This window comes from Chironomus tepperi, unplaced genomic scaffold (assembly GCF_022539635.2).
Source record: "Chironomus tepperi strain 1889 unplaced genomic scaffold, CSIRO-AGI_Ctep_v1 contig_406, whole genome shotgun sequence".
NCBI lineage: Eukaryota > Metazoa > Arthropoda > Insecta > Diptera > Chironomidae > Chironomus > Chironomus tepperi.
Genome location: NW_027226528.1, coordinates 223,801 through 234,234, shown reverse-complemented (window position 1 = coordinate 234,234; position 10,434 = coordinate 223,801).

The window sequence follows — 10,434 nt, the reverse complement described above, 5'->3', positions numbered from 1 at the left end:
AAAGCAATTTTCAAATTTTAATTAATTGCCATTTTAGAATAGATGTGTAGATTCAATTTAAATAGTGCTTTGACATGTCTTTACAATGCCATTATTCGTTTTATTTATCTACACACATTGAGTAGCATTTGCATTTTCAATTTGTATGTTCTAGTGGTTCTGGAATGCTTTATGGATTGAAATTTGATATAAATTTCTAAATCAACTAAAAGCTCAATCGGTCAATGAACTTCCAATTGTTGTCATTTATGTCATAAAGCTGACTGAAAAATTCTTTTAAAGTAAACTTAAATGGAATCTTGATAGACATTCCTAATCGAGATATTGACCCCCCTAACCTTAAATTCCTGCTTATTCAAAAATGATTATACAAAGCACATATAAAGCAATCATTACATGCAGAAATATCGAAATAAAATGTATATCCGGATGACAAGTTGTTATGTGTGAAAATTTGATCACCTGGTGCATGTCATGTCTCATTCATGTGCTTACCAATTGATTTATATTGCTGTTTTCTCATTTAATTGAACGTACCTGGAATTATTTGCACACTTTATTATTGTCGTTCATGTGTCGCCTTTTTTACTTCCTTTCTATTAAATTACATGTTGATGTTTTTAAATGATGTTATTTTCATTTTGTGAATGAAATGAGATTTTAAATGATTTCATGCTTACGGATGATTGTAATGTTTGTCTGATTTAGTCATTCCATAGGGACATGTACAGTTGATCGTATAATAGAAGATAAATTGAAAATTGTCTTGATTTTGTACCATTCTAAGGACTTATATTGTAGGAATTGAATCTTTAAATACATTTAAATGCATATATGTAGGAATTATATGGAGTCGTTTCCTTATTAATACTGTTCAGTCAAGAACCGCAGGCCGTCAGTTTTGGGCTGTTCTTTTTAGTTCGTTCAAGACTACAGACCTGTGTTTTGTGTACGCAGACATTAAAATGTTGGACCACCCCTACTTATTACATACCGCAGCTTTCTAAAACCCTCCTCCGCTCTGTTAATTGTTTGAGTCGTAACAAACCCTAACATGGATGGAGTACCTCTCGAAACTGTTACGTAATAGTAATAAGTAAGCTAAAGTATGTCTTAATTTTCTAAGAACAACAAAACTATTTCATAAATTAAACTCCAATTAAATCAATACCTGTATAGACATTTAAAAAAAATCAATTTAAATACAGTCATCAATTTTAATAAATTTAGACATCAAAACATTTCCAACAACAACAAAGAAACTACGTTACTATAAAACTTAATAATTGCATCATGTGAAGAAGAATTAAAACCCAATTAAAAACTTGAATTTTATATAAAACTTTCATCACACAAAGTAGCGTAATAGCAACATTGATTGAGAGGTAAGATTGAGAATGAAAGACGACGATAGAGTTTGGCTTGGTTTTGATGTTTAATAGAGTTATAAACTGAGTGAAAGAGTCTGTGCAGCATACATGCATGTTCTCGTATTTAAGCATAATTAAGTACGTTGAGTTAAATTTTAAAAAAAAAGTGAAAAGAAAAAATTGTGAGGGTTTAACAAGAAAAAGAGAGTCCTTTGTCAAGAGCTTTTGAACGAGATTATACATAGTCGTTGTTGCACTCAAAAGACTTTATTTTACATGAACTTTATGCATAATTATTAAAAGTTAAATGACTCTTAATCACTTCTGTACATTCTCGTTATATAGCAGAACGATACGCTTTGGCGTGAACGTTGAAAGTAAATTAATTAATTTGCATAAGTATTTATAACTTTCGATTAAAAAATTGAATTTTCATGCTGGAAAGTGCTATTAATGATGATTAAGTAAAATTGCAATATTAATTTTATATTAAACCGCTATCGTGTATCGATTACAATATACATAGTACATTCAATTTGAGTGTTTTTGGGGGTTTAATTGGTGCGTGTAATGCTGCAGTTGTTCCAAAAAAAGGTTATTTTACAAATTTTTTAAATGATGAGGCTTGTAAATTAAAGCTATTAGGTGGCAAAAATTTCATATTTGTTAACAAAATTCAAAATCAATAAATTTCAATTTTGATAGTCACTGCACTTAATTCAGTATGCAATATTTCAGTTGATGTGATTCTATATCCCCCAAAATTTTGACCAGCTCAAAACGATAGAGTGCATAAAGTAATTGACAAATAACCGCAAATTATGGTTTAATTTTACACATTTATTCACATGTATAGCATAAATGCAGAGGCGAATGCAACACAAAAAATTAAAATTAGAATTTAAATTAAAAAAAAAATACGTCCGATGTTGGTGTTCACCGCCAATTATATTTAACTCCCCTTTTACTTCCTCCTCTAAATACATATTTGTATGAATAATTTTGTGTACACAAATTTTTAAGCAGAAGCGGCAATTAAAAAACGAGATTTTTGCTGCACACAAAATAGCATTAATATTTTAATTATTTTTCACGAGCATAATTATTGTGCAAATAGCAATTTTAAAAGTATTCAATATTTTTATGGATTTTTATCAGCAATTGCTTTGCATACTAAATTTTAAAAATTATTTGTGCTTGTTCATTCGTGAAAAAATTTCGTGGAATTGTTGAATAATTTAATTTTATTTTCCTCAATCTACATTTATTTGATTACGGTTTGAATGAGCATAAAGCTGCTTTTGTTGCATTTCTGATCAAATAAGGATCCATTTAAATATTGATGAAAAAAAAATGAGGTAAAGTATGTAACTTGAATAATATGTAGCAAATCAATGAATAATCAATGTAATTTTATGACAATTACTGTAACAAATCATGTCTTTAAATGAACTATATCAAGTTGTCGATGAAATTGAAATTAATGTAAATGTATTGAATAACTAATATATAAAATACAGATAAGTCGAAAATAGTTAAATGCAGGACAAAATAAGTAAGAATTTGAGGTTAAGTTTCATTACGGTCTGCCAAGTTACTCCCGCGTACTTCACAGATACCATACTTATCATTTTGAATCCCCAAACAACCATTCTACCCTGCATTCTGCAAATTTGTGGAGATGACACATAATTCTTCAAAGAATTCTCCAAAAATTCAACATGGCCTCCGGATATGAAAAAAGATTGTCTTTTTCAACCTGAAAGATAAGGTATTTTTGCGTCTTAAATATTTTTTATGCAAATAATTTACTTTTTGAAGACAAATTGTACATTTTGTAGTCCATATGTTTATTCTGGTGCGATTTCTTCCTGCGTCAAAGCCAACATTCTCATCTTGAGCGACACAAATAAAGAAGGCTATGGCTAAGATGGCTTAAATTTGGTGTAAATTTGGTGGATTAGTGGAGTCTGTTGAGTTCCATAGCAGAACTTTCTCCTTTTGTATCGCTCGGAAATGAATGTTTTTCAAAAGTGATCAAAAGGTTGAAAATTTTAAAATCTATGCCTTTATTAAAAATTATTTGATTAAATTGATCGTGTTAAAAACCTAATTAATCTACAAATAATTAACTCCCTAGCAATTAAGTGTTCAAAACAACATTATTGTTCACACCTTTCGGATTATAAATAACATTTTTTATTACATTTTTTAGCACTTTAGTCTTCATATCCAATCAATATGAATCGCATCATTCTTTTATTTTTACTCGCAAAAATCATTGCTTGTCAAGACTTGACAGTAAGTAAGAGTTTTCATGATAAGCTTAGATCTGTTAAATTCATATCATTGTTAATTTCTGTGATGGACAAAGCATCAAAAAGTTGGAAAATTGCATATTTAGACGTGATTCTTGTGTGCAGCTGGATTTTACTAAATCCGACTCTAGGCCACAATCACGTAAATGTTTCAAACCATTTTTTAAATTTTTACAGAATCCTTCAAATAATAAGCGTTTTGAAATTATTCCTGATCGTATTGTTTGCTTGACGGAGTCAATAGAAACGGGATACTGGACCAACCTCAAAGTACGAAAATTGAACAATACTAGAGCGATTTTCGGATATATAAACTTTATAAAACCTATGGGAAATGACATTCTAGTAGATGTAAAAGCATTTAAAAAGCAAGGTATGAAATATTTAAAGAACCTTACTTAAATAATGAAAAACAATAATTTATAGGTGGTGAATATCGATTAATGCCATATAGGCTACCACAGCTTCCTTTCTGTACATTTTGTTCACAAGATGTCTACTTATACAACCAATTTGCTTTAAAGTCTGATTTTCCAGAAGATATTGATAGTAATTGTCCGTTACAACCGGTAAGAATCTTAATACTGCATGCAAGATATGATTTAATAAGGTTTATTTCTTAGGGAAACTACACATTTTATGGAGTAATTTTCAATCCAGACAAAGTCCCACGAGCAGCACTACAATCTGGTGACTATGCGTTCGAATGGCAGTTCTCCAGAAATAATAAAGCACTTGGTCATTATAGAATTTATACATTTGTCAACAATATCTAAGCCATTGAATTTAGTAAAATTTTCGAAGTCGACACGAAGTTTATGTTGAGTCATACAAAATTCAAGTCGACTTCGAGCTCTGTTGTTAATTTGATTACCAAATTTAGTAAAATTTTATAGATATTGGTTATTCATGCTTTATATTTTTGCAAATATTTGAATTGAAGTAATAAAGAGAAACAAAATTGTCAGTTAACAGGATTATGGCAAATTCCATGGATCAATGTGCATTAGGTGTCTCTATTAGATCGATATAATGTCATTAGTTGTTTTAATCTCAAAACTCAATCTTCAATGATAAAGAATTTTAAATGCATGCATCTGCTTCATGATATTAGTAACAAACAACTAATTAATATGAAGCAATGGAAGTGATTTGAATCCAATTAGCTTTATGACACTGTTTAGGTTTAAATGACGAGATAAAAATTTAAAAATTTTAAAATTTTCAGTACAGATTACAATTACTAGTCAACTTTAAAGCTAATAACTAGAAATTTTGGATAAAATGCACATTTTTTCCATTCTATTTTTTATTGTGCTTAACGGACGAAAATCAATTGCTTTAGGAGTAAGTATATTACCTTACAGACAGGGAACATGCTCATGTGTATGCTCAGGATATCGAGGAATTCAATCATATTGATTGAACCCAGGGTAAACGAATAGAAAAACTGACCGTTAATTTTGTACGGGGAGTTCTCTCCCAACCTCCAAACAAGGAGGTTGTGGAATTTTCAAATCCTCAATTTTAAATTAAATACGTGTAGGAATAAGTGACAAACCGGATGAAAGTACACAATTAAGACCAAGGAACAACGAGACATAGGAGAGAACTCAACAAAGTCGCGATTTAATGAGAAATTGAGGAAAAACTGGACTTGACAAAAATGAGGTTTTCAAATTAACCTTGATATAGGCCGGAAATTGATTAATCGGAATTTGACAGTAACAAATAGGATTTTGTAAGGATATTAATTGTATTACGATGGGTTTTTAGTGTTTTTCCATCAAAAAACAATTCTTTCCTAAAACATAACCTATATTTACGGGAATACCATCAATTCAAATCTGGATCATCGACATATCTGGATCAAAAGTGATTGTGACGTAGATTTCCTGCTTGGTGATGGTTTTTTGTGTCTGGGCCATATATCACCAGTAGGCTTCAACTAATCAATTGCAACTGACCAGATTTTCTACATATTATCATCGACAACATGGAATTGCCTGGATCATCAGTTAATGTGACGTAGAATTCTTACTTGGTGATGGTTTTTTTTAGTGTTTTGGCCATATATCACCAGTAAGCTTCAACTAATCAATTACAACTGACCAGATTTCTTCATATTAGCATCGACAACATGGAATTGAGACAAAAAGGAACATATCAAACAGTAAATTGAATTGGAGCCATTGACGAGTCTTGACTATTGTCGATTGTTAGCAGTAATTTCCGTTCAGCGATGGTTTTTGTGTGTGGCCAAATATCGCGAACGGAGTTCGACTGATAGTTGATGGTGTTTTGACTTTTAATTGGCTTCCTTATGGAAATAGACTTACGTACCAATTTATCTAATTAACTGAATATTGTGTCAAACTTGAAATTTTCTTCTTAAATATTTTTACAAAGGACATTGTATATCTCTCATTAATATGTAAACAAATCGGAATAGATAACGGTCATTTAATAGCTATAAGCTGATAGACCTTAATAAATATAATTATCAATCAATCAATCAATCAATCAATTTTGTACGGTTTACTACGAATTTGTAAGGTTTTTAGCACCAGAAATTTAAATAAAATTTAACGGTAAAAACATAAAATTTTTAGTGATAATTTTAATTGATATTTGCTGACTTAATCAAGTATTTTGGTATCATGTCTGCAACTGATGAACTAATTAAACGTAATAATTTAATTCTATGTTTTAAACTCACAAGGAAATAAATTTTTTTGTGATAATTTCTAACGGTTTTTCAAAATTCAAACATAAGTGCTAAAAGCAGGACACTGCTAAAATTGAAATGCTAAAAGCAGGACACTATCCGTTTACCCTGGGATTGAACATGCTCACGAGCACACTCACGCTGATTGTGTGCCAGCAATTATTAACCTAATTCAAAACAGCATTCTTACTCCTTCTCGTGAATTTATTTTAGAATTTTGGGTCAGATAGCTATTTTGACTTAACTCTTGACAGAATTGAAGTTGTAAAAGAAACTCCTGGATTTAGCGAATGGCATTTGAAAGTTCGAAAAGTGAATAAGACTCGGTTAATTTTTGGTTACATAACACTTCATACTGATTTTGGAAACAATTTGATGGTTGAGTATAAATGCTTAAAGAAGCAAGGTGAGTTCATCAGGAACAAAGTCAAATTTTTAGGGCTTGTTCAAAACTGCATTCTTGCATATAAAAAATGCAGCCTACAGTCTAGAACGAACTTTAAAATCAGCCAAAAACTGCAAATCTGTTCTTCTGAGAAATGAAGATATGCAGTTCTTGGTTGAACCCTAGTAATTATTCAACGTTCAACCGCTGATTTTTAGGTGGTGAATATCGATACCTTCCATATTCAGTGCCAAAACAGCCATTTTGCGACTACACAAAATCAGATAAATTCTTCTATCCGGACATGGCAAAAGACTCTGATTTTCCAGATCAATCTGAAATTGAGTGCCCAACAGGCGAAAAAAAGGTTAATTGAAACTTGTCATATGCCATATCTTAATTTTATCATTTAACTCTCTTTTAGGGTAACTATTCAATTAATGGTGTTGCTTTAAATCTCGGTAAGATGCCGAAAGTAGGTCTACATTCTGGGGAATATGCCGTTGAAACTTTAATTTATTTTAATGAAGAAATTGTATCGCATTACAAAATATATTCGTATATCAACAGTATGTGATGACACAAAATGTTGACATTTTGATAATTTTAGAAATTGCTAAAATTTGTTGCTGTCTAAATTTTAATGTAATCAATAAAGTTCAATTTTAAAGTAGAAAAAACAAGTTGTCCATTTAGTAGTCCAAATGTTTGTTTTGGTGCGATTTCTTCCTGCGTCAAAGCCAACATTCTCATCCTGAAAGACACAAATGAAGAAGGCTATGGATAAGGTGGCTTAAATTTGGTGGATTAGTGGAGTCTGTTGAGTTCCATAGCAGAGCTTTTTGCAATTGTATCGCTCGTAAATGAATGTTTTTCAAACGTGATCAAAAGGTTGAATATTTTAAAATCTATGCCTTTATTAAAAATTATTTGATTAAATTGATCGTGTTAAAACCTAATTAATCTACAAATAATTAACTCCCTAGCAATTAAGTGTTCAAAACAGCATTATTGTTCACACCTTTCGAATTATAAATAATGTTTTTTTATAATATTTTTTAGCATTTTAGTCTTCATAGTCAAACAGTATGAATCGCATCATTCTTTTATTTTTACTCGCAAAAATCATTGCTTGTCTTGAATTGACAGTAAGTAAGAGTTTTCATGATAAGCTTAGATCTGTTAAATTCATATCATTGTTAATACCTGTGATACCTCCTAAATCCGACTCAAGGCCACAATCACGTAAATGGTTCAAACCATTTTTAAATTTTTACAGAATCCTCCAAAAAAATATATCGAACTTATTCCTGATCGTTTTCAAATCTTTATGGAGTCAATAGAAACGGGATACTGGAACCTCAAAATACGAAAATTGAACAATACTAGAGCGATTTTTGGATATATAAACTTTATGAAACCTATGGGTAATGACATTCTATTAGATGCAAGAGGATTAAAAAAGCAAGGTATGAAATGCTTCCACACAATTTTAATTAGTGCGAATATAGTTCAAAATTAGGAGTTTCAATCCCGGGATCCCGGACGTTTTTCCGGTCCCGCAATCGCGGGATCCCGGGATTACAGGATTGAGAATTCATTTGATGTTGATTCAAAAACTTCAAGTTTAAAGTCTAAAATTTTGAAAAATTTAAGAACCACACGTTTGAAAGTCATGTCTAATAATATAATATAGTAATTTCATCCACAATTTTAGAAGTTGAAGTTGAACATGAGGCTTTACAGTATCAAATAACAAAAAATGATTGAAACTTTTTTTAAAAAATCATATTAAATTTTTAATATTTTTTCATCATCCAATTGAGATTTTCAAATCCCGTAATCCCGGGATTGAGATTTTGTCCCGGGATTGAAACCCCTATTCAAAATATTGAAAATCTTACTTTAATGATGAAAAACAATAATTTATAGGTGGTGAATATCGATATACGGCATATAGGTTACCACAGCTTCCTTTCTGTTCATTTTGTTCACATGATGGCTACTTTTACAAACAGTTGGCTTTAGAATCTGATTTTCCAGAAGATATTGATAATAATTGTCCTTTACAACCGGTAAGAATCTTAATACTGCATACAAGATGTGATTTAATAAGGTTTATTTCTTAGGGAAACTACACATTTTATGGAGTAATTCTCAATGCAGACAAAGTCCCAAGAGGAGTACTACAATCTGGTGACTATGCATACGAATGGAAGTTCTACAGAAACAATAAAGTACTTAGTCATTATAGATTGTATGCATTTGTCAACAATATCTAAGCTTTAGAATCTTGTAAAATTTTAGACGTCGCTCGAAGTCGACACGAAGTTTATGTTGAGTCATACAAAGTCCAAGTCGACTTCGAGCTCTGTTGTTAATTCGATTACCAAATTTAGTAAAATTTTATAGATATTGGTTATTCATGCTTTATATTTTTGCAAATATTTGAATTGAAGTAATAAAGAGAAACAAAATTGTCAGTTAACAGGATTATGGCAAATTCCATGGATCAATGTGCATTAGGTGTCTCTATTTGATCGATATAATGTCATTAGTTGTTTTAATCTCAATACTCAATCTTCAATGATAAAGAATTTAAAATGCATGCATCTGCATCATAATGTTAGTAACAAACAACTAATTAATATGAAGCAATGGAAGTGATTTAAATCCAATTAGCTTTATGACACTGTTTACGTTGAAATGACGAGAGAAAAATTTATAAATTTAAAAATTTTAAGTATAAATTACAATTACTAGTCAACTTTTAAGCTAACAGATTGATATTTAAACAAAATGCAAATTTTCTCCATTTTATTTTTTATTGTGCTTAATGGACGAAAATTATATGCTTTAGGAGTGAGTATATTCCTGAATAGACAAGCAGCATGCTCACAACATTGAGTATCAATCACAATACAATTTTTACTCCTTCTCGTAAATTTATTTTAGGATTTTGGGTTAGATAACTATTTTGAGTTAATTCTTGACAGAATTGAAGTTGTGAAAGAAACTCCTGGATTTAGCGAATGGCATTTGAAAGTTCGAAAAGTGAATAAGACTCGGTTAATTTTTGGTTACATAACACTTCACATTGATTTTGGAAACAATTTGATGGTCGAGTATACATGCTTAAAGAAGCAAGGTGAGGATATCACGAATAAATAGTAATTTTCAAAAGTTCAAATGTTGATTTTTAGGTGGTGAATATCGATACCTTCCATATTCAGTGCCAAAACAGCCATTTTGTGACTACACAAAATCAGATAAATTCTTTTATCAAGACATGGCTAAAAACTCTGATTTTCCAGATCAATCTGAAATTGAGTGCCCAACAGGCGAAAAAAAGGTTAATTGCAAATTGTGATGCCATATCTTAATTTTATCCTTTAACTCTCTTTTAGGGTAACTATTCAGTTAATGGTGTTGCTTTAAATCTCGGTAAGATGCCGAAAGTTGGTCTACATTCTGGGGAATATGCCGTTGAAAAAATATTTTATTTTAATGACGAAATTGTATCGCATTACAAAATATATTCGTATATCAACAGTATGTGATGACACAAAATGTTGGCATTTTGATAATATTAGAAATTGCCAAAATTTGTTGCTAGCTAAATTTTAATATAAT